The 25,354-nt window shown below is 37.8% G+C and overlaps 1 protein-coding gene across 3 annotated transcripts in view; it reads right to left on the bottom strand.

The window, feature by feature from the left end:
• Window positions 1-25,354, bottom strand: part of Oatp74d (Organic anion transporting polypeptide 74D) — a 208,261-nt gene that overhangs the window by 118,798 nt on the left and 64,109 nt on the right. The window contains exons 1-2 of one of the 3 annotated variants that reach the window (XM_071791865.1): window positions 2,898-3,799; window positions 1,761-2,803 (exon numbers count right to left, since the gene is read on the bottom strand). The exons of 1 other annotated variant lie outside the window; for it this stretch is intronic. The gene's annotated coding sequence lies outside the window, so the exon portion shown is untranslated. Of the gene's footprint in view, window positions 1-1,760; window positions 3,800-25,354 lie in introns of those variants that run through there. One more of the 3 variants, XM_071791864.1, reaches the window with a different exon arrangement.

The raw sequence follows: 25,354 nt of genomic DNA, 5'->3' as shown, positions 1-25,354 counted from the left end.
CTCCGCAAACAATAAGATATCTCGCATAAAAGAGAGAGGAGGGGCTTTCTCCTCACTTCTCGTATTTGTCCAATCGATCAGGCGAGGTACACGGACACACATAACTCTATTCGCTAATCGGCGCTCGTCAGTGTGGCAGCTCACGTTCCTGAGGATTTTCGAAGGTACCCCCCGAGCAATCGCACCGCGTCGCATCGCGTCGCGTCGCGCAGTCTCGAATTTTATCCCTTCGCATATAATTTATCCCGGGTGGCAGACGTGATCGGCAAGCGACGTCCGGTCCATACGCCGTTCGCTATGCGAAAGGAAAAAAACACGAAATTCTATACGGGCTGTGTTCGACGAGTCGGCGGGATGAAATCGGCTGCGAAACGCCGCACCTCGTCAAACGGTGCAATAGGAATGCGTGATAACGTGCGAATGTATTATCTCTCCTCGCTTATCGATAAAGATATCTCCGCTTTATATGATATCAAAAATTATGAAGCATTCCTTATCAGTCGCGATAAGCCTAATTAGTTGACAAACTGAACAACTTAGTAATATTCATATACCCATATTTCGATATTTATCATAAACTTTTTGCAATTAACTTTTTTGTAATTTTATACTCATTGATTTATTATGTGTATCGTCTCGTAACTATTAATTTACTTTCGTAATTTATTTGAGTACTTCATGGTATTTTAATTCGATTTCTTGGAGGTGTGCTCTTAACCGGCAATTTTCTCAAAGTATTTTAAGAATTAAAGTGCACCGATTCGCACACGCGTTTTGCGTCGAATTATTCACACTGCGTGACGTTGACCTACTGAGGTTATTGTCGGAGGTGGCCAAAATTAGTGAAAATGTCGCGCTTCAATGCGCCATTGTGACAGGATGACACGGCCGTAAACATAGACGTCGATGAGAAACGTTTTCAGCTGCTTCTGCTTTTGGAATCTCAACATCGCGAAATTTTTCATCGCCTAATTGTTGCACACAAATATAATTCCTAATATAAATGCGCTCCTTGCTACAAGTAATATTTACTGTTAAATATTAAAGGATGATTAAAACCAATACCATGAGTTAAATAACATTTTGTTATTTTTAACTATCATGTGTGTTGAAATTTATTATTTTAACTTCATTGGTTTAGTTAAATTAACATTATTCTAGTTAAATTAACGATCTATTGAGTAGTAATAATGGCAACCTATAAGAATGGTTAAAAATGACTTAAAATGAGTATAATTTAACACTACGAATTTAACAGTGTTTAACGCACGAGGTAGAGCATGGTGGAAAACACAACACCGCAAAATACCAATGACGCAGTACGCGAGACACGTGTAAAAATAATCTCGATACACTTGTAGGCGAACTCCGACCGAGCGTGTTGCATCGGAGCGACCAACGCGACGCAGCATCGGAGATGTTCCTTCAAAACAGTGATACTGCAAAATTATTTTTAATCGAAACTATTAGCGCGTTCGAATTGAAATTTCGCGTAGATCGGACTATGTCGCGTTCTTTTCACCCTATACTGCGGCTTGAACATGAAAAGTTATATACAAACAGTACCTATCCCGGACGTAAGTCAAGCGTACAATGCGTCTAATTTCTCACGGTCAAGTCTGCGCCCCTCGAAAGGCGCATCCCCCGAACACGCTGCAACCCCTGTACTCGAATCACACGAGCCATTGCACTCACGGTCAGTACTCGACCGGGGTCGGGAGGAAACAAGAAAGAAAAAAGGAAAGAATTGCAGCTCCTACCTGTCACACGTCGCGGCGCTTTTGGTCGGTGCTATGTGTCATCGGAGCAAAATCGGCCGCCGGTTCGCGAAGGGGGAATCGACCGGACAGAAAGAAAAGCAGGACGGGAGGAAGAGGCGCAAGAGAACGCGCAGCCTCGGTCAGCCAGCCACCAGTGCGGCGAGATATTTGGCGGGCTCCAAAATAGCAATAGCTCCGCGTCCTCCGTCGGTCGGCGTGTTGCTGCTGCTGCTGCTGCTTCCTCGGCGCACGGGCGACGACACGCATACACGACATACGCTACGTCTACGTCCTGCTCCGTTTCCTCCTCGTCGTCGTCGTCTGTCCACCTCGCTTTTATACTCTCGAATACAGTATAGACTGTATCGAGAACGCAGCCTCTCTCTCTCTCTCTCTCTCTATCGTTCTCTATCGTCCTTTCCGTTCTTTTCTCACTCAGTCACCACCGCCGTACGTATCTTCGGACACGCCGCTCCGCGCTCGACAAGATTACGTTTTCGTCGCCGTCGTCGTTAATATCACCGACAATTCGCCGCGATATATTTTTCCCCCCCGAGAGATAACGTCGAAAAATACGCATTTGTCCCTATTCCGCCTCTTCGGTCCGGTTCCCGTTGACCTTCCCTCCGCCTCCACCGTCGCCCGCGACCCGATCTGCGGTATCTGGGTATCCGTGTCGTCGTGCACGCCGATTGCACTTTGTACGCATTACAGATCCATCGATCCTCCGTCTCCCCCGCACCACCGTCCGCCCGTCACCTCCCGCCGCCCCCGTCACCACCGCCGCCGTCGCCGCCGTCGTCGTCGTCGCCGCCGCCGCTGCCACGCCGATGCCAGCCTCTCCGTTTCGCACAGATCGTCTTATCTCGGAGTGCACGGCACTTGGTGCATCATGGTGGGATTATCGGGGCTCCTCGGCTCTCCGGAATCGCTTTTTCCAGTCGGGAGATCGATGCTGGTGTCTGGCGGAGCTGGCGATTTTCGCGGCGTTATCAAGACGCTCGACGAGTATCGAGGGACCAATTGAACTGACGATCGCGAAGCTGGTGATTGTAATGAGCATCGGTGTTATCAAAAGTTAACGACAACGCCGAATGTTTTCGAAAAGTTTTCTTATCAAGCCTATGTAATACTAACAAACAAGTTTTGCAAACGATGAGCCTGAATGGGTGTTGAGATGTTGATCCACGAAGTAAGTGCCACTGGCTACGTACTTGGCAGCTATTTGACCGATCGCGCTGATCTCTGATACCGGCGTGAAAGTTATGATTTCTAGAGAACCTCGCGCGTTATCTCCCACACGCCGAAAAGGAAAGGCGACAGCTCATCACTTTTCCCGAAGCCGATCGATAAAGGCCACCCAAAGTTTCGTGTCGTTTTCGCTCCAAATCATACCGCGTCTATGGTACATTCTACCCCGGCTCTGGGTCTTAAAGCGAACAATTCTCCCGAGCAATCCCCCGGTAAAATAATCACCCTCCTGCGCGCCACTTCTCTTGCGTCGGTCAATAGCTTTCAAATTGAGCTGAAACTTTACCCGCACGTCAATTCGTCGATTGTCCGCGAAGACTTCGCGGTAGGAACCAGCTGAACAGCAGGGACTAACTTTTGGAGCACAAGAGATATTTTCCCAGATTTCACGGACAACCGCTGTTTTCACCGTCTCTTCTCGATTCTTGTTTAAACGGGACGAAGGATCTCGCGGATTCCACTTCTTGCTCTATTTTGCGCGATTCGCAAACCCGAACCGAGTCCTCGAAGGTTCCACCTTCTTGGATCGACTGAATTTTCTTGCCGCACCGGTTCACCCTCACTTTTCCTTTCCTCTACCTTGTATATCGTGCGCCAGTTTAGACCAGGCATGCGATTTGCAAATTGCGCGGAGCAAACCCGAAGAAACGCCGGAGTCCCCCTTTGCGGAGCAAGAGAGACAGGGAGATGTTCGCGGCTCCGCGGTTCGCGCGCGACTGATCGAGGGCGAGAGTCGTTATTGGGAGCAGAGCGCCTCCAGTCTATCCTCCTCTTTCTCTCTTTATTACGCCTCTCTCGCTCTCCCCGTCTGGCTCTATCCCCCTCACGCTTACACTATCACGTTCTCCCGGTCGACCTCCCTCTCTCCCTCATGCGAATCGTTTCCTCTCTCTCTCTCTCTCTCTCTCTCTCTCTCTCTCTCTCTCTCTCTCTCTCTCTCTCTCTCTCTCTCTCTCTCTCTCTCTCTCTCTCTCTCTCTCTCTCTCTCTCTCTCTCTCTCTCTCTCTCTCTCTCTCTCTCTCTCTCTCTCTCTCTCTCTCTCTCTTCTCTCTTCTCTCTCTCTCCTTCTATCCCGTTTCGCTTTGCTCTTATGAGAGAATCTGTCTCTCTCTGTCGTTCCCGCCGCTGACGCACTCGCGGTTGAGTCGTGCCGTCGATCTCCGTCGTTCCCACTCCGATTCAGTCTCTCCTCGTCTGCCTCGTCGCTGAACAGGTTCACTCTCGGCTCCCGTTCGCGCGGAGCAGGCGCGAAACGAACGAAACCGAAACTCAAACTCGCGGCGACCGCCTCCACCGACTCTTCTTCTACGTCTTCTTCTTATACCTCTTCTTCTTGGTGATGTTAGTCTTCCTCAGTACGATGTTATTCTCCTTCCTTTCTAGCGATGTCAAGGTGGTTCCTTTGGTCTCTCCTCCATTCCCATCCCTATCTTGGTCACGATGAGTTTCCTACCTCGATCAGTTGCATTTCTTTCTTAAATCGATTTCTACTTCATCCTACATCTACATCTTCACCTTGTACAGTCTATGACAGAAAGGCAGAAAAAACGACATGATTTCAATTGCGTTTACTTTCAATTAAACATTCTTTTATTTAACATATCTTTTCATCCGTCTTTGCTGTCTTTGCTTTCATTCGTTAACTTTTTCAGCTTCTTTCTTTCTTCCCAAATATGTCCATTTACAAGATTTCCTTTAGATGTATCCTTCTTCATCATTTTCCCTTCATGTTCATTTCTTCTATCTATACTGACGTTTCTTCAACGTTGTCTTCAGTTCTTCTGTCTGCATCTTTCTTCGTTTTCTTTATTGTCTTCTTCAACATACTTCAACGTTTCCTTTCCATTCCGTAGCTCGCACATTTTGCTTTGAGATATTTTCTTCTGCATTCTTCGCTTGCGTTCACTTACCTTCTTTTTACCTTCAGACATTTCGCTATCTTGGTCCATCCTTCGCTTCCCACTTGGTCTCGCTTTCTCCCTCTCCTCTTCATAGATAATCACACTTCCTTCACCGCTCTTTTCACTCTCCGTCCTTCCACTCGGACACCTTTCCTCTTTCAGTCCTCTTCCTCAATCGCAACCGTTCTCTCCGGCTCTCGCTTTCTCCGTCACGTGGACGGCATACTTCCTTCACGATTCTGCCAAGACACTCCGTCCTTCTCTTTATAGCCACGAGCGAAGACACTGTCCAAAACTGGTTGGAGAGATGCTCCGGCACTCGTTTCGGCACCATAATCGACTGGCCAGACTGCCGTGCCACACAACCGCCAGTACCACCCTCTTTTCCTCGTCTCTTTGATCGTCGTTCTTATTCCCCCCTGGACACCCTTGTCCTCCCTTCGACTTTGCGAAAATGGAATTTCGTAAGACCTCAACGGACAAGAATAGACTACAATCGAATCGTCAAGATGTTATCCTTAAAATACAATCTGATTTAGGGCTTTAATCGATTGTTAGCTGAAAGATTTCACCATCTTGGCGAAAATATCGATAATACTCTCATTGGCAATTCTAACAAAAATATTATTTCTACGATTACTCGCTACGTTTTTTCTGAATTTCGAGTTGCAAATTTTAATTTCGTTCCTTCCCCAAACTCATTCACTTTTATTTCTACTATAATATCGCGCCAGATTTTGGACATATAAGTTTAGAAGTTCTAAGCACTGTGCAGCTAAAGATCGAGTCGTCGAACGAAAATAGAATGAGTATCATGGGACGCCGAAATTGCCAGCTCCGATTTGGCGATTGGGGACGAGTCTCTAACGAGGCTCAATCCTTCGTATCCTGTTTGGACTTTGGTGCGTGGCTCGCCATACGGTTGTCGGTTGACAAAGATTTGCGTGTGGCGAAGAAATTAGCAAGTCGTTCTTTTGTTAGGTGTACACAGCTGCTCGGATTAAAAGGGCTTTATGCAGAAGGCAAAAGACCTTATTATGTACAATAAATAATTGTATAGTCACATAATCTTCTTATACCTTGTCTATACCAAGAAATGCAAAAAAATCCGATTTTTAAATACTTATTTATCAATAGTTAAAGTAATCTTTAAGATATATTTAAATATTTGTAAGTACAATTCATTAAACATTCGTGACTGTTATATTTTATTTTTAAAATTATTAATTTTGACTGCGTAATAGTCCTTTCATAAATCTAAAGATGTAAAAATAAAAACTAAAAACGGCAAGCAAGATAAATGAAAGTAATAACTCGACGAGCCTTAATTCTTAGAAAGTATAAGGAAGCGAAATGACTTCCTACAAATGATCGAATTGCTTCCGATAACGCAACGTAGAATTCAATTTTGTTTTCATTCTTAATTCATCGACCGAGTAGAGTAATGACTGATATTGTCCTTGTGGTTTATTTCTCGGCTGGCCGCAAAAGGCAGTTACCACTAGCTATCTGAGAGGGAGGACTCTCAACAAAAAGATTTTCCATTTAGAGTTGAGAAATTTAATTAAAGATTCTATTGCAATGCTGAATAAATGTATCCTCTAAATATTTAAGTGCCAAATAATAAATACTTTCCATAAATATGAAGCAATATACAGGGTGGACCAAAAGTCTAGGTACAGTCGAATATCTCGTAAACAATACATTTTAGAAAAAAATGTTTCAGACAAAAATTATAAGGTTTAAAAAGATCTATTTACTGATCTTATCAGTTTGATCTTAGGTGGCATCTTTAAGGTCAAGTTAGGGTCACTTTGAATTTTTTAAATTGGACCCTCTATTTTTAATTGCATATTCTTTTATCTTTTTTTCCCTTTTTTATTTTTTATATAATATATTTATATTATAGCTTTTATCGAGACATTTTCAAAACACTGTAATTAAGCTCACGTTAAGAATTTCCTGAGATATTTTAAATTTTGTCATGATATTTTTAATATAAATATGAAATATCTCGTAAAGTATTTATTTTTCGATGACTTTATCTTGAGACTTTTATACGTAGAATAATGAAAGGAAGTGAGTAATAATATTAATGTTTACATTTGTAATGTTGCAAAATTTAATACGTCTACAAAACGCAATAGAATTTTTTAAAATCTCTTTTTTTTTTGTTCTTTTGCTACAATCGATTTCTTTCATTATTCTACGTATAAAAGTATCAAGGTAAAAGTCGTCAAAAAGTGAATACTTTACGAGATATTTCATATTTTATATTAAAAATATCATGACAAAATTTGAAATATCAGGAAATTCTTTATGAAAGTGAGCTTTATTATAGTATTTTGAAAATGTCTCAACTATAAAAAAAGGCTATAAGAATATGCAACTAAAAATAAGGGGTCCAATTTAAAAAATTCAAAGTGACCCTAACTTGACCTTAAAGACGCCACCTAAGATCAAACTGATAAGGTTTAGTAAATAGATCTTTTTAAATCCTATAACTTTTGTCTAAAACATTTTTTTCTAAAATGCATTGTTTACGAGATATTCGACTGTATCCAGATTTTTTGCCCATCTTATATTAACGTTTTGCTAATGGAGGTTAATACGTTAATACTTTGGCCTGCAGCGCGTAAATCCGCACCTATGGATAAAAAAAGCTTTTAAAAGTCAACTATAATTTTATATTTTAAAATGTGTATTCGTAAATTTTTAAAAATTTATCATAAAGAGAGGTTTTACATGTTAATAAATACGAGTAATAATTAATCTACGTTATGCTTAGATAAAATCTAGTTTTACGCGTCCAATCTCGGCGAAATTCATTCTAATACCCAAAGCGTATATTAAATTGAATATTAAATTCAAATGTACTTTATTACTCATTGCGAATTACGTACTCTTTGATAACACATTTCGTTAAATGCAATTTATGTTAGCTGTAACCAATTATGGAAGCTTCACCGCAAAAAAAGAAGATCGAGCAGTAATTAACTTCACGAATGTCAGATGGTTCTACCTCTGGTCAGCCCTTTATCTCCGGCGATCCCTAAAAAACTAGATATTTAAAAAAAAGTTGTCGACGATTGGACATTTAAGTGGGATGGAAGTCAGGCCTAAACTTCGCAAGAACTTCGCTATGAGAATGGATACGCCCAATTCAAGGATGCACCGAATTATAAAGGCTCAGACACATATCAACAAAATCATGCTATATATATACAGGGTGTTTCCTAAATAAATACAAAGAATTGAGGGGAATATTCCGTGGCTTATTTTAAAAAGAGAAGGTCTATAAACATATGCCCTAAACTGCTTCGTTTTCAAAATACACGGTGTTAAAGATGCACTGGTGAATCTAAAAATGTTGCATTGGTACTGGAAAATTGTTCTTTACCACGTGTAGGTCATACCAAATTTGAATAAAATAAAACAAAGCAGTTTAGGGCATATGTTTATAGGATCTTTTTAAAATAAGCCACAGAATATTCCCTTCAATTTTTTGTACTTACTTATATAGGAAACACTGTATATTCAAATTCTGCTGCAAAAAGTTGTCTTATTTTCCATTATCTAAATTATCTATTCAAAGATTACACTTAATTTTTATTATTGATGATATGTATAAACAAAGACATATAGGTAATTTTTAGTACAAAAGAATATTTTTTAGTGTAAAAAGAACATATTTTGAAATACAAGAAGAAAGCAAGCACTTATTACATTCTTTTCCCAAAATATATTTTTTAATTCAATTATAATATCTTTTTTATATTATTTATCGTAACAGAATTTTAACTTTTAATTTTTTTCTCGCCAAATCCATGAAGACAGGCAAGAGAAACTTTTGCGAGGAGCAAGCTCGTAAATTCCTCAGCCATTGTCGGAGGAAACCAACACGGCCATCCGCCGGGCATCCGCCTTCGATCGATGCCCAACGTCGTAGGAAGAAATTCGTGTAGATACATAATCCGTGCGTATCGAGCCGTTTCGCTCGGCGATTGGCATTCAGTGCGCGTTGAGATACGTATGTACATACAGGAACCACACAACGCATGTAACGCCGGCTACATCAATACGCCAACGTAACGCACGTTGTCACGTACGGCCGTCGATTGAATACGCAGGTACCGGGCGCGAGTTATATGAGTACCGGGCGTCGCGACGCGTTTGCGACGTGCGAGGAGTCGCGTCGCCGCGTCGCGTCGCGGCCGCTGGATACCGTTATACGAACATCGTTGACAGGATCTTCTATTGACCGAACAACGGCACACGATGGATCTAAATCGTCATGCCAAATTCGACGTTGCTGTTAAACGCGAGTCGCTATGAATTTTAATGTATAGTGGAAAGAAATAGTTGCCATCTTTTAACTAGCGATTAGGGCGAATGGTATGCCGACACACATTGCAGTGCGAGGAAGTTTATTACGTTTATATTAATTCTAATTCGAAGTTGCAAAAAGGAAGGAAAGAATGAAATGGGGTATCTGTGATGAAATATGCTTTCGGGAAATCATGAATTATCATACTTAAATATGTGACATGTATATAATAGAATAATTTATACAAAACATTTTAATTTATAAGAAGCTAAAAATAAAAATCCATCATTATCACATATCTCACTTATTTCATTGATTAGAAGATCGATTATCCTCTTTGAGAAAAAGTACAATTAATTTGTCCCTCCGAGAAAAATATTTTTCCCTCAAAACGCATCGATGCGCAACTTTATCTCTCCAGCTCCAGCATCGGCATAATTTAACGCCGCGCATCATCGCAAATCACGCGTGCACGTGACATAATTAAAATTACACGCGGCAAACGCAGTACCGTCACGCAGTCCACGGACGTCCGTTTATTCGCGGTCAGCAACCACGCGGCTTGCCGTTATCATGAATGCGAGCTAGCGAGATTAACATAAATGAAAGGATCTCATTAGATTCCCCCGGCCGGTGAGTGCATACAGATTGACCTTCATTGAGACATCGCCGACCTTGGAATCTCGCGTAGGAATCAATACGCGAGATAGTGGTAAGAGCGACCGCGTTCTCTTGCAAGTGAAAGGATAACGAAGTTCGACGGTGCGATCCTTGCGGCGGTGCAGTGTCTCGGTAGCGGAGATCGATCGTAGCCGTAGCCAGTATATCGCGACCTGCCATAGTAGAAATACTCACAAAGTACCGATACGCGACTGATCAATGCTACTTGGCTAATCAAGATCGAGCATATCGAGGAATCCTTGGCACCGAAGGATACTAATTTCATCGTGTCAATGAAACTCGCTTTCTCTTAGCGAGATAATCAACGGTACATCGAGATAATGATTTGACACTAATAACATAGGTATTTTATTAGGAGTCTTATAATTCATGTAATTTTTGCAATTAAAATAATTAATTCAATCTCGATAATTTCTAACATTTTGCTTTAGAGGAAAAAAAGCATGGAGAAATTTTATCTTCTTGATAATATTGTCGTTGACATTTCTTATCGTTTTTACAATTTGTTTTTCACCTTTAACAATCGAAATAATTTTGTATGTATATCTAAATACACACTTGCCAGATTTAATTTGTTGCTGCTGACAGGACATTTCCTCTATCAATTATCCATATTTATAATATTTATAACATGCTGCTTTATTTTTTATTCCTTGCATACGTGCCATGCAAAAACTATTGGAGCTATTAAGTCGTATTACCTCAAACTTCCTTTTTTTTTTTTTTTTTTTTTTTTTTTTTTTTTTTTTTAAATCATCCCCCTTTTCTCTCTTTCTCTCTCACACATATTTGCATAAAATAATATAACTTATTAAGCCAACACATATCTGCACACACCATACAAATTTAAAAAATTAAGATTAAAAGATTTCAAAATAAAATTAATTACTACCCCTCCTCCACCCTTCCCCAAAGTGTCCTCAATCAGATTATCATTTTTGTATTTCAATATCTTAATTTGTTATACTGTTTCGTGAAGTTGAAACAAGCTTTCTGCTCCGTTTCAATAAGATGAGTGGCTTCAATTATATTATGAATTAAACGCGACGCGAAAATTTCCAAGGGGTGTTCTCAAACGAAAATACATATCCAATAAGTGAGTGTGCGCGGAGTCTAAAGATAGTACGATAACAACGTCGGAATTAGTGGCGGCTCCTCTCTATCAATTAGACGCGGTATAATATACCAGGAAATGCCGAACAATTATTGTTGTCTGGCCCACATACTGCACCGGGCTGGCTACAGCATCATTTTCCTCATCCCAACGTCCATTTGCCTTCATTGCATTCGCCGACGGGACGCTTTTTTTTCCTCCGCCTCTCTGTCTGTCCCGTATCGTTCCACAAACGGAACGCACGCTACAATCGCGCGGCAAAAAGTTTCATGAAATTTATGCGATCGAAAAATGCAAATTGCGCGCACAAAAGGTCGATCGATCGAGCAAAGAGGCATTCGATCAAAAAAATGTGGCCGTACCGATTGATTTGTCAACGATGCTGCGAAAACGATTACTATTTCCTTATGCACATGTATATATATGGACCAATCAATTTTCTTATGCTTATTATATGCTTTATGCGTTACGCGTTATGCAAAAGTCTGTACTCCTCGCTTAACTTTTCCTGCCTTCGAGATACAGATTATTATGCACGGAAAGAATCAACTTTATTAAGTGTCTGCAGAAACATAAGATATTTCAAAAATTGTCGGAACAATATTTTAGGAGTGGTTTTGTTAATAAGCCTCAAATTAATTGATATTCTACAAAAATTGTAACGGTATATACACGTACTATCGATACGTTAATGTACCATGTCGATATGCCAATAAGTGTAATAACTGGTATGCACGCGGTCTAAACTGATTAAAAATGTGGCATTACAAGTAATTAATTTGTTTATCGCTAGAACGACATCGTAGACCTAGTCAAATAGCGTCGTACATTGGCGTGTTGGTCGGCAGCGTTGGTCGATCGAGCAAATGCGCGACAACAGTGTTGCATTGTTGCAGATGCTAACGTAATAATTTAAAGTAGCTTGGGCAACGACTCTGTCCACAGGCATATATTACTGGCTTTTACGATCGCAAAGTATCAAATGCAACATACGGGTTGAGCAATGTCGTGTCAACTATCCCCGAAGAAAATGTTTTACGATATCAGGAATCATGTCATTTCTAAAAAATATTAACTCCAAATCTGCTTATGCGTATCAACGATATTATGTCAGTTAGTCTCTTTCTCAATTACATCCTGTCAAAGTGTTTCCGTTCACAAACGTGACATTATATAAAATATCTCGAGAATGTATAGACTCGCGAGAATGTTCGCCGTGAGATGGCAAATTTAGGTAGCCGGGACAAACAAGGCCTCCGACTTCGCGCAGCGATTGTTATTGTTCGTCGTGCTGCAACACTAAATGAATGGCCAGCCGCGATAATATGGCTCAGATTCTTATCTACGACAGCCACAGCAGCAGAACGCAATGCGCAATTCGGCGTGCTTATACGTCACCGAATGGAGAAGAATTCAAACGAATTCAGACATTTACCATTCTCGGCGCGCAATTCCCCCCCTTTCCCTTCCCCCTCTCTCTCACTGTAAATATGATTTGCACAACACTCGAATAGAATTGCAAAAAAATATCTCTTTCGGGCATAATCTCAAATCACGCATATACGGATCTTCGAAACTTCGGATTGTTGCAATTATGATAATTCACGTCATTACGCAATTTCATTTGCATAATTTCATCGGACACATTGCTGAGCGATATGTAAAGATCGAATTTTGTAAAGCAAATAAAGTATTACAATAGACACATTTAAGTTAATTAAAGGGCATAGGGGGATAAGCATGTAAAAATTACCCCCGCAAGTATGAAGTTGATATTGGTGTCGTAAGTTAGTACCCATGTGACCTTGAACTCCTGCAAATATTGACTTTGAAATTATATTTTTGAAGGAGTTATGGAGGAAGAAAGAAAAAAAACAAAAAATTTCTTTCTCGAAAACGGCTCGACCAATTTTTATAAAAAAAATATATGTTGTAGGTATCAATAATGGTGTTTAAAAGAAAATATTTTGTAATTTTTGAACAAATAATAAAGCTGATAAAAATTTTTGAATTTTTTAAACAATTTTTTTTTGTGTTTCTTTATAGTGACACCTTTAATTTTTTTTGCAAAAACATTGTACTAGTATCTATTTTAACATATAATTTTCCTAGATTTTTAAAAAATATAGTTTTGGAGTAAAAAATGAAAATCATGATCGTGTCAACTGATGCTCAAAGTAACGCCTTGTAGCGCCGCGGTCAAGGCATAAAGGCGCTTTGTTATTGAATGGCATATTTTGTTAGAAAAGCTTTGGCTTATTATTTATTACTTGTTTATCACATTTTTTAAAGGCTTTAATTACAATTTTTTAATTATTTTATATATGTCATCATGGTCGTGTCACCTGATGCTCAATAGGCGTGCTGTGTGAAATTGTACAAAGATACTGCTGATTATAATCGGGATATTGCATGGGTAAAGTGTCTCAGTATCTGGAATTCAAAAGTTGCACGGATAGTACCTGATGCAACATTATGAAAAATCTGCTGGTATGTTAGCATTTATAATTATGAGATGCGATTTTTGCAGTTTCTATGAATTAAAATTTTGCGTTACTTTTCAGATTCCAGATGTTGCTCCGTCAAATAAATATTATAGAAATGTAAATGAAATCATTGTATATATTCAACAGAAGAATACCCATTATTGAATAAACATATTTAAAACATATATAAAATAATTAAAAAATTGTAATTAAAGCCTTAAAAAATGTGATAGACAAGTAATAAATAATAAGCCAAAGCTTTTCTAACAAAATATGCCATTCAATAACAAAGCGCCTTTATGCCTTGACCAGCGCTACAAGGCGTTACTTTGAGCATCAGGTGACACGATCATGATTTTCATTTTTTACTCCAAAACTATATTTTTTAAAAATCTAGGAAAATTATATGTTAAAATAGATACTAGTACAATGTTTTTGCAAAAAAAATTAAAGGTGTCACTCTAAAGAAACACAAAAAAAAATTGTTTGAAAAATTCAAAAATTTTTTTCAGCTCTATTATTTGTTCAAAAATTACAAAATATTTTCTTTTAAACACCATTATTGATACCTACAACATATATTTTTTTCATAAAAATTGGTCGAGCCGTTTTCGAGAAAGAAATTTTTTGTTTTTTTTTTCTTTCTCCATAACTCCTTCAAAAATATAATTTCAAGGTCAATATTTGCAGGAGTTCAAGGTCACATGGGTACTAACTTACGACGCCAATATCAACTTCATACTTGCGGGGGCAATTTTTACATGCTTATCCCTATGCCCTTTCTAAACAATTTCCATATCAAGTAATCGAGGCTAATCATGTCTACAGCTCGCGTTTACAGATACCGATAAACATTATTATTCTTGATACAAGCAAAGAGAAAGATTTGTCACAATCTAACGTTCATATCTCCACATATTTTTTCATATTTTTATTTATTATTTCTCAAATTCTTCATATTTTTTTAAAAGGCCATCATATCGTTTGATAATATCTTAAGATTAATGATTGCAGGATACCGAAAAATCGCGCGATGCCGCGGCAAGATGCGCAATTCTAATCGGTCGACAATTCTGCTTCCCAATCGTAACGTGCTTCGAACCCCAAATACATTTGATCGACTAGGAGATATTTTTTCATTACCAAAGATATCGTAAAGTCCGAGTCCGCGTGCGCAAACGAAGCGCCGCCGCTATCGTTTGCGTTATTTGCGCGACCGAGTATCGGAGTGCAAGTGCGTTGAACCAAACAGTCTGTAACGATGAATCGTCATTAGGCGAATCGGCCGGACCCAACAACTTCATTGGGAAACGAGACACTGTGGCCCAGATATCGATGCAAATGCGTTTCACGCCTCTGCCGGAACGTCGAGCCGCCGCCGCCGCCGCCGCCGCCGCCGCCGCCGCCGCCGCCGCCGCCGCCGCCGCCGCCGCCGCCGCCGCCGCCGCCGCCCCGCCACCGCCGCCGCCGTCATTCCGATGCCAATTCGACCACATCGCGTTCGCACTGACAAGATCGAGCTTTTGGAGTCGCACAGTAACGAAGACAATCGTATAAGATTTAAAAAAATGACATGCGTGATGTATACGAAAAAAAATATATATTTTTTATTCTATCCAAGTGTCTCACAATAAACGTAAAAAAACCGTGAAAAATAAATATAAATTAAACATATAACAAATAAGAATTAAACATATATATGTATATAAAATAGTCCAGGAAATATAAATACAAATCTCAAACCAATAATCAAAATTCTTAGCTTATTATATATGTGGCTATTTTATACATTTTTAAATTATTTGAAAAATTAAATGAGGCAAACCCACGCCCGGTAAGATAAAGAATTTCGTGAATAGATTGAGAGAGCTGTACGTGTCGGCAGTTCGCGAGTAAGCGTGTCAGCCTCTATTGGAAAATTAGATCCAATCTAACGCGAAGCGGCAGTCTCACGCTCGCGGCCAGACAGAAATTACGAAACCGCGACGACGACCGCGGATAATCTCGTAATGTTACAATAGCGCGAACGCGTGAGCGCGCACGCACATATTCCGCGCGCGGCCAACGAGGAAGAGCATTGACCACCGTACACACACGGAAGTGATTAAGCCCTTCTTTAACAGAGCACGTATGGATTAACCCGATTAACTTATTCATCAGGGAGCAACGAAGCTGATCGTCGCCGACGAACGTCGCCAACCGATTTGTTCGTGAAGAATCACGCTCGTGTGAATCGTCAATGATCTCATTTTTTTTTTCACATTAATTTGTCATCATTGTATATCGTAGTAGAAGTAGAGTCGTAGAATCAAAATAGCGCTAAACCAACCTAATCTAACCTAGCCTAACCTAACGTGGACATGAATATCTATTAAGGTTATTCTACATAGAAGTCGTAGTCGCGAGTTGTAAGAAATATTGACCAATCACATTCGAAGTTGAGGAAAATATTCAATCTGTGATTGGTCAATTTCTTACAACTCACGACTACGACTTCTATGTAGAATAACCTTTACCAAGATTAATTTCCTAACTTGAAAAATTAAGCTTTGAATTGCACAGATAATAAATTATAATATTAAGAGAAACAAGACCGTCGTGATATATAAATTAGTTTAGAAAAATCGCCATTTTAAGCGTTGATACCACTAGATTAGTAATATGTGTACTAAAAATACACAGAAATATATTAATAGGGTACCAAGATCCAGCTTGGACCGTAATGACGTTTCTTCTAAATTAATAAACTATAATTATAACTCAATTTAATTACGCGCCTAATTTAATTTTATTTTGCATGTTTTACATAATACGTCTGCATGCTGATGCACGTTATTGCGCGTATCGCCACCGCGACAAAATCCCGCGAGAAAATTTAACGGCGCACTTCTTCCAAATTGTCCTTATAATTATTGCGACCTTTACATCTCTCTAATGCAGTACCATTGACCCTAGCTCAATATATATTTCGTCTGCCCCTTCCGAGAAGGCAATTATGCTTGAATTAGTAAATTAGCGCTGGCCTGCACTCCGCATTGTCAAAACTCGAATTGGAATCTGTACCTTCCACTCGTCTCGTTCTGATGCTACAATGTTGTCTGCTCGCTCACACGTAACCCATATAGTTGCTTACAGGAGCAACCACGTGCCATTTTTATCCTCACACACGTACACGCACACATAAGTCTTATTATTTTTATGTAACGGTTTATTTCTTATTCAACGTCTGGTGCACTCGTCGCGACTGCTTTAAATTTGCGTTTCTATAGATTTATCGATATCAATAGGAGTTTTTAAAAGTGGGAATTGTGTTATGAAAAGTTAAACCTATAATAAATTCATATGCAAGAAATTAAGAAAAATAATCAAAAGAAGGAAAGAGCTCGAAATAGTCAAAGAGTTATCTCTCACTCTTCGTTGTTATAAGAAAAATCATCGCGTGAGAAGCAGATTTGCACAAATTATTTTTCACAATAATTTTTTTACTGCACTGCTTAACAACCGCTACACCATACAAATCTGGCTTTTGAATTTTTTTAATATTATTTTTACGCTTAACGTTTTAACTCTCCTCATATTCATTACCATCTCACGCCTGTTTCCATTCATTCGCATATTTATCAAGATGTGTGCGTTATCGCGGTCTCGAAAAATCGAAATTCAATCTTATGCCAATGAGCGTCTTTTAGCTGACGCGTTTGTGACCATTTGTAAAGGCATGACGACTGTCTCCGTCGTCGAGTATACATAAGAGCGTCGGCTCTCTTTTCGCCTTGTTTTCGAGTTTCTCGCTCGTGGAACCGCTGAATTATTGATGAACCGGCGATCGGCTACGCCGGGACGACACGAATTCAGATATTATTCGTCTCGCGGACGGTCAAAAGCATCGCGATGGCGATCTCAACGTGATCGATGACTGGTTGTCTTGACCGGCGGTGTCCATCGAGGTCACCGATCTGTTTGCAAGTTAAAGAAAAATGCGATGCTCTAAAAACTAAAATTGTATGAAAACAAATGGTTATATATCGTGATATTTAATGTTTATTAGTACACAATATGTATTTTCCAGAAAACAAAAAACATAAAGAGAAAAAGAGAAAAAGAAAAAGAGTTAAAATGTTAAAATCGCGACAAGCAAATAATAAATTAATAAAGCAAGTTATCATCTTTGTAAGAATATCTTGATATATAATATCGACTAGCTTTAATTTTATATTGTATATCAACGTATTTAAAAATTCTTTCCTATTTTAATAATGATACTATTTGCAATTGTCTCACACACATACGATATTTATTCATATTTTATTTTAAACGTAAATATAATAAGTGCCATCAATAGTACAATTAATATTGGCAAAATTAAGAGATTATTGGCATAAAACTTGTGCATTGCGGCTTGCGGCCGTAAATTCCGCGAGAAAGCATCCAAGAGAAGGGATGCGATTTTATTACTTGCTGTGCGATCCTATGTAATCTCCTTTCCTTAGAGTTCTTCGTATTCGCAGTATCCGCCACAGGTCCATTATAGTTCACGGCTGCTCCCTAGTCCTGTTTTAACGGGGGTGGTGGGACGCGTTCGGGTAGAGAAGGGAGGACGAAGCACCGACTTACCGGGGGCGGTATGGCGGTTCCCATCCCTAATACTGAAGGATGCAGGATCCTCGAAGGACGACCTGCAAGCCAAGAAGAGACTAACGGAAGACGAGGGGATGAAAGAGACCCCAAAACAGAGGGAGATGAAGAGAGAGAAAGAGAGGGGGGAAAGAGAAAAAGAGAGAAAGAGAGAGAGAGAGAGGGGTGAGCAGAAAGGAGAAGCCGCAACGAGGGCGCACGTGTGTGCCACCACAAGCCAAGCAGACACAGACGACGGCCAACCTTGTCTCGTGACGTCACCGGCCCGTCTAGACGGAATCCACCTCTTTGTACGTCCCCTTCCTGCCCCATTCGTGGATTAAATTTGAGAACGAAAGAGAGGAAAAAAAGAAAAAACAGCTCGGTGAACGAGCCACGAACAACTCGATCCGTCCCGTTCGCTAGATTCCCGACATTAATTTCGGTTATCCAGTTAGCTTGCCGCGAGAATATCCACGCGGAAACACCCTCTCCAACGTCGCGCGGTGATTCGGCCTGACGCTGAGTGAAGGCTGTTGTCGTGTCCTCTGCGAAGACACCACGCACGAACAGCTTATTGAGGGAAGCAGGTGCTCGGTCCGGCCTTAAGTAGAGAGGGAAAGTGGTTTTCTAAACGTTTCAAGCTAATGGGGTAGCTTCTTCGCGGCGCATCTTCATTGCAGAGGTTGATTTGACAAACTTAAAGCTATTAGTTCCAAAATTTCGCAAAGCTCTATAGAATCGTTCATTATACTTATTTATTATTGTTATTTTATTTATTATTTCTCATTTTTTATCTCGTATTTATTTCTTGAAATCATTATTGAGATAATTTTTTAATTTTGTTATGAGAAAGATAAACATAAATATATTTCCGGTTGTGATATTTTGTCATTAATTAACTTTATCTAAAAGTCCTCATTGAAGTAATAATCTGTAGTAATTAAAACTCTAAAGTTATAACTCTTTAAATCTTTCGAATAACGTTAAAATTGCAGGAAGAGAAATATATTGTCGGTCGTGATAGGACGAGCCGTTCTCTTTTCTACTGTATGGGGAGGGTGTGCTTTCGTCGAGGCTAAAGTGCCGATCGATGTACGCACTCCTCGACCACACCCGTCGATTCCCTCTTTTGGGTGCTGTGCCGAACTTCCAGGAATCGATACTCGTACTCATGTACTCATGTACTGAAATTCTAAGCTCTCCGGACAAAACACTCTTCTCATGATAACATAATATAATACATACTTTTAAATAGATTTAAAATAAATAATAAATATTAGCATCTTAATATAAAAAGTATTTAGGATGAAAATCAAGGGATATAATTAAATTTTGCTTTTTCTTCCAAATCTATATGTTTCTTCGCACATTATCTACTGTTAGTTCTTTCCCAAATATTATTAATGTCACTTTCTTCCATTATTATATACCATTATTGCTATTTTTATTTGCTAGCACCTCTGTTACTATAGCACTCCAACTTTACACGGACGCTTCGATCGCTTGCAAACCCTGGCAATGGCTCACTCGTTGAAAGCGTTCCTGCTCCAGCAGCGCCGGGGGTCGCGGTTAAGGTCTTGCCTGCAATGTCAGATTATTTCGGACAGGCATGTAGGTCATTGGAGAGATGCTCTCCGCTTCGCTCTTTCTTTCTCGCTCCCTCTGCCTCTCTCCTGTTCTCTCTCTTTCTCTCCGTTACAGGAGTGCGTCTGGCCCGGGCCTGCGGTGCATCAAGCGCGGCAGATTAGAGCTGGGCGCAATCGATTCAACGAAGCGGAATCACGAGGCTCGGCTCCAGGGCCAAGGGCGAATCTCTTAAAAGACTGATTCACCTGCTTCGCCCAGGCCATGGGCCGAGAGCATCGACGACGTTGTTGTTGTAGGTCAAAGCCGGGGACACATCGAGCACAATGGGAAAGGAGCTAGGAGTCGAAAGTCAATTATGTCGGTCGATTGATATAAACGGTTTAACGATTTGGCCTCGACAAAGTCGCCACCCGACGAGAGAACAATCGATCGAGAGAGGTGTCGACGGTCGGATTTGTGATTTACTTCAGCGAGAAATGTGTGTCGCATCGTTATTTTTAGACGCCGTCGTTGCAAACGGTTTATTTTTAATACTCAAACAAATTTCGGTAAGTAAATCTTTCAGATCACTGATAAAAAGTATGTTGATTCTTGATTATTTATTCACCGAAATTGTATTTTTATACTAAATGTTTTTTTTTATATTAAACATGCACTTTTTGCACGTAAATGCAATCGCAGCGCAATGTATAAAATATATAAATAAAGAACGTTAAAAGTCGAGTTAAAAAGACCGCAATGACCTAAGCCTGTGGCGGATGCATCAGCCAAAATGTCAATCGACGTGAACACGGCGCCATTACTATTTTTTTCGCGCTTAGTTATGGCTGATACATTTTGTCGGAATTCCAATTTTTTCCTTCCTTTCCTTTGTGCCGCACAATGCGTCGGAACGGGAAAGAGAAGGGGCGAGGCAAGTGCGCGATAAAAAGATATTCGTCGCGGTGTATTCGGCGGTTGACATTTATCTTACCCAACGAGGTCGTTCCTTGTCAATGCGAAGAATTTTTAGCGCCTCGACATAAACAACGCCTACGTAAGAAGCCCGAGTTTTTCTCGCACGTTTTCCTCCTTCGCATCAATTATATGCGGCACAGAAATGTCATTTTCGTTACACGTGCATATTCATTACGGCGCTAACGAGCCATTCTTTATCAAGTAATAATTTATCTTACAAAGTAAAATAAATTACTGTCAATTTTCCTCACGCTGTCGTTATTATTATTTGTAAATTACAATAATAAATTAAGCGTTTTGCGCGAAGTAAATTCATAATTTCCCTTAATTAACGCGATAACATGCATACGCAATGTTGTAACTTATCAAATTAAAGCTACATTAAATATGTATTTATTCCCGACGTGCAATTTACTTTTTTCCCTTTCGCCTTGCATAAATGTCGATGAAAACGTCTGAATGTACGCGCGAAATTCAGGAACTGACATGTCTTAATGAAACGTAGGAAAGGTTGCAAACCGGTTACCAATGAGTGGCGCGATAAAGTCGTCAATACTGCACGATCTGTCACAAATAGACTGATTACTATTACAAAAATAATGTATAAATGAATTATTACTTTAATTTTTTCTTTTTTAAGGATGTATTGCACCTATTTTCAAAGCGCTACCAAGTGGATAAAAATTTGTGAGAATGTTCTTTTAGTCTTCCTGATGTGCTACAAAAAAGTAGAAACGAATCCACTAAACGGTTGCTGAGATATAACGATTTTAATTTTCACTGATTTTACACGTATTCTTGTGGGAAGAGACGATTTTGGCGGATAAAACAGCTAAAAAAATGTTGAAAGAGCGCTACCAATATTTTGAATTTTTTTATACATCTAGTATACGAATAGATGAAAATATCTGCCAAGTTTCAATTGTCTTCACTACACCGTTTTAAAGAAATAAATTAATAATTAATGATAATTAATAATTAATTAATTATTAATTATTAATTATTAATTTTATTAATAATTTGACGTTATAAAGTTGAAATCAGGGTATTTTCACTGCCAAAAGTTAAAGGCTCATAAATTACAAAAATCGCAAATAATACGGAAAAAACATTTATAAAGTAAAAAATACTTTTCTAGGAGTAAAAATAAGACTCCTACTATCATTTGAGTATCTTACATCTAGATTTACTATGCGTTAGGCGTAGATATTCAAGTATTTCAAATTTCATGCACTTTTGTCTAAGATTGTACGTGTGATACATCCTTTAAATTAATTGTCAAGCAAACAAACGCGCTCGAAGTAATCGAATACAAACACATATTACGTAAATATTAAAAAAAAATGAAAAGATACAGTAATGTAATATCTTTCTAATTTTTTGTTATTTTTAAGTAATTATATTATTATTTATTACGATAGTAGATGTCTAGTAAATTTGCGTGAATATATATCAATGTAAAGTCTTGTCAACACAATAGGTAATACTACAAAAAATTTTCTACGGAATTGCATCATTATATGACGCTAAATTGTATATTTTTTACACTTGCAATGAAAACGAATGGCACGATCCAATTAATCCTAAAAATAATGTCCAGTTATTTTAAATGCGGGAATTTAATTTTTATACCACATTATTACTTTATACATTCATTTACTTATTCAGTCTTTAGTAAAATAAAATTTGTATTAAAAAATAATTATAAATATAACTATACATGATTATTATTATATACATGATTAATAAAATGAGATTTTTAAATAAAGATAAAATTATTGTAAATAGAGATACAATTATAGAAATTGCATCTTGTTGTAAAATGCATCGAATGACTAACTATATAGTATAGTAACCCAGACATTATTATTTATGACGCGCGGTGGCTTCCTCATTCTAGAATTCAACTATTATGAGACACTCATCGTCACTATTCTTAATTGTCACCATAAAATTCGGAAGACATCGGATATCTCACGTTTTTATAAATATAACGACGCGTTAAGTTCGACAACTCGTAAAATAAAATTAAGCACAGGCTTTGTCTCATAGAAATGTTAAACCCTCTTGCATTCTTATAAAAAAAATTTTATATGTCGTCGATACCTGATGACTAATGATCACACCTTACTGCACTGCAGAAATAACAACTGATATAAGAAGAGGACAATGTTTATTATTTAAAGACCTTGATCTTTAATAAATGATATTCAACACCCATCGACGACGTACAAACATTGTAGGAATGTGTATTTATTAATTTAAAATGTGTGACAATGAATGGGAACCACATAGAATACCTCCTATAGTATACATTAAAGATTAGTCCATATCTCAACAGATATTTGATTTAGGACTCATGTTTATTGGACATTTTCTTCTTATTTTGATGAGTACTACCTGCTCTCAAAATATGGAACACTTTTTTTAAACACCCTGTATAAATTATCGTTTAAAATATTACATCCCTTTGATAAATATATATTACATAAAAGTTTCTTTAAAAGAATTTATAATTTCTGAAGAAATATGTTCTTCCAAGTAAAACAGAATCAATATTACATTGATTGATATTGATTATTTAATAAATCTATCGAATTAATTCTTAAAAAGCACTTCGCTAAAATTGGGCCATTGCAATTGGCGCAAAGTATTGAAACATATGACATTTGTAGGCATTGTTATGTACATCATTAAAAAAATAATTTTATAGGTTCTGGGTCGGGGGCGAAAGAAGTTATGACACATTCAGTTACCAGCTTAGAAATGTTCTAAATCGATCTTTCGTTAATAAAAAATCAATTTTTTCTCGATTTTAATATAAATCAATTATTTAATTAAAAATGATTAATTTTTTCAATTTGTTAATAAAAATATCTTTAGATTTTAGGTCGAATCTTTTTCCAGATTAAAATAAAATATCCGGCGTTTTATAAAATAAAAACATCTTTTTATATAAATCAATTCGGTCAGAGCGCAGAGGATTTTTTATAAATGTAAAGGTTTGGGATCGTTATTCCTAAAAAACGCCTTGTAAGCCCCAAGAGGAAAAACAATAAACAATTCATTCATATAAATCAATTCTTCTTATTTCTGCTTGTAATCTGTGAAAGTATATTAAGGTAAAAAGTGAATTATTTTATAAGATATTTTTCTTTTATTTTAATATTTTACTTTTACATAGCATGTAGTACCTATGTATAATTTTTACACTTTATTTTGTTTTTACACTTTTTATACTTTTTTTTTGTTTTACCTTTCTTTATACCTACATTCTGATAAAATATAAAATATTTTATCAAATTTTTTTTTATTTAGCTTAACACTTGTACACACAAAATGACAGGAAGAATTGATTTATATATAAAATAATGTTCTTATTTTAAAAATATAATCTTAAAAAATAAGATAATTTTTAAATCTTAAAAGTGACATTATCTAAAATATAGTTAACCCTTTTATTTTGAAGCAACGTAATCTAACTCTGATATGTAAAAATCATATGTTAAAGACATAAATATGTATTTATATTATTTCTTTATCATGAAAAAAGACTAAAATGCTTCATTCTGCATATTAAATGTAAAAAGTAAGTTAACATATATACTTGTTTTTTAAATTGCGCATGATTTTTTTAAATCGACTTTTTAATTCGGTTTTTTTAGTAAATTAATTTTAGTTATTCGCGTTTAAAATCGATTCAGGAATCGATTTTTATTATAAAAATCGAACATCCCTAGTCTTGATATCTATATTCATTGTTACTTTCATCATCAGGACTGTCAGGAAATAATATAAAATATCTTTAACATGTTCTGATGGCAGCTTGATTCTTGCGTTTGAGTGTTTGCCGTAGCCTAAATATCACATCAATATAATGATATGGATACAACGCCCAACAGTACGAGTCCCATTTTTGCAAGTGCATCAATAATGTGCCTTTATTAAGAATTTAATTCTTCGTCACTTCGTTCTGTTAAAACATAAACGTGATATTTTGTTTTATTTACGTGCTTTGATTGTATATCAGGGACTTACAATTAGTCAAACAGACAAATAAGTTTGTTCATTACCGCTGTTCATTACCACGGGAAGGTGCCCCAGACACAAGAAAGTTTGAGCAATTATTATTATAATATTTACGTAAATTAATGTAAAATTTTTAGTGCCAATTAGCTAATGTTACATATGCGAAATTCACCCTTCACAAGAGTTTTTCTCCCCGTTTCTAACAAGTAACTACCCAAGTGTCACCTCGCCGATTTTTTTGAAATTGTGCACACATGTAGAACTTCGAAAAATATTTGTGTCGTGTTTTTTTATTTGTGCTCATAAAGCGTTTTAAGAGTAGAAACTATATTCGAAATATGGACTTTTTAACCTTATGTACACCAACCCTTTAGGCCATGTACGTTATCTTGAATAGTTTTTTCACCAGAATACTATCTTTAGGAGTTTTCAGGGTCGTTGATTAGGAATTCTTTTATTGGTTACGTGATGCCATTGGAATCATGATACGTACTTTGTGAATAAAGTTTAAATTCTCGTTCTTTGCCGAACCCAGGAATAACCAACGTGGAGGTGACGAGCGAAACTATTCTTTTTTTATTTTACAATTTTTTATTTTTTTTCGAATTTTTTTTAAGGTAATTGCACCACATGTCTTAACTCTA

The sequence above is a fragment of the Temnothorax longispinosus genome, chromosome 10, assembly GCF_030848805.1.
Source record: "Temnothorax longispinosus isolate EJ_2023e chromosome 10, Tlon_JGU_v1, whole genome shotgun sequence".
Lineage (NCBI taxonomy): Eukaryota > Metazoa > Arthropoda > Insecta > Hymenoptera > Formicidae > Temnothorax > Temnothorax longispinosus.
Note: the sequence above shows the minus strand (reverse complement) of the source record. Positions and strands in the feature narration are given on the sequence as shown.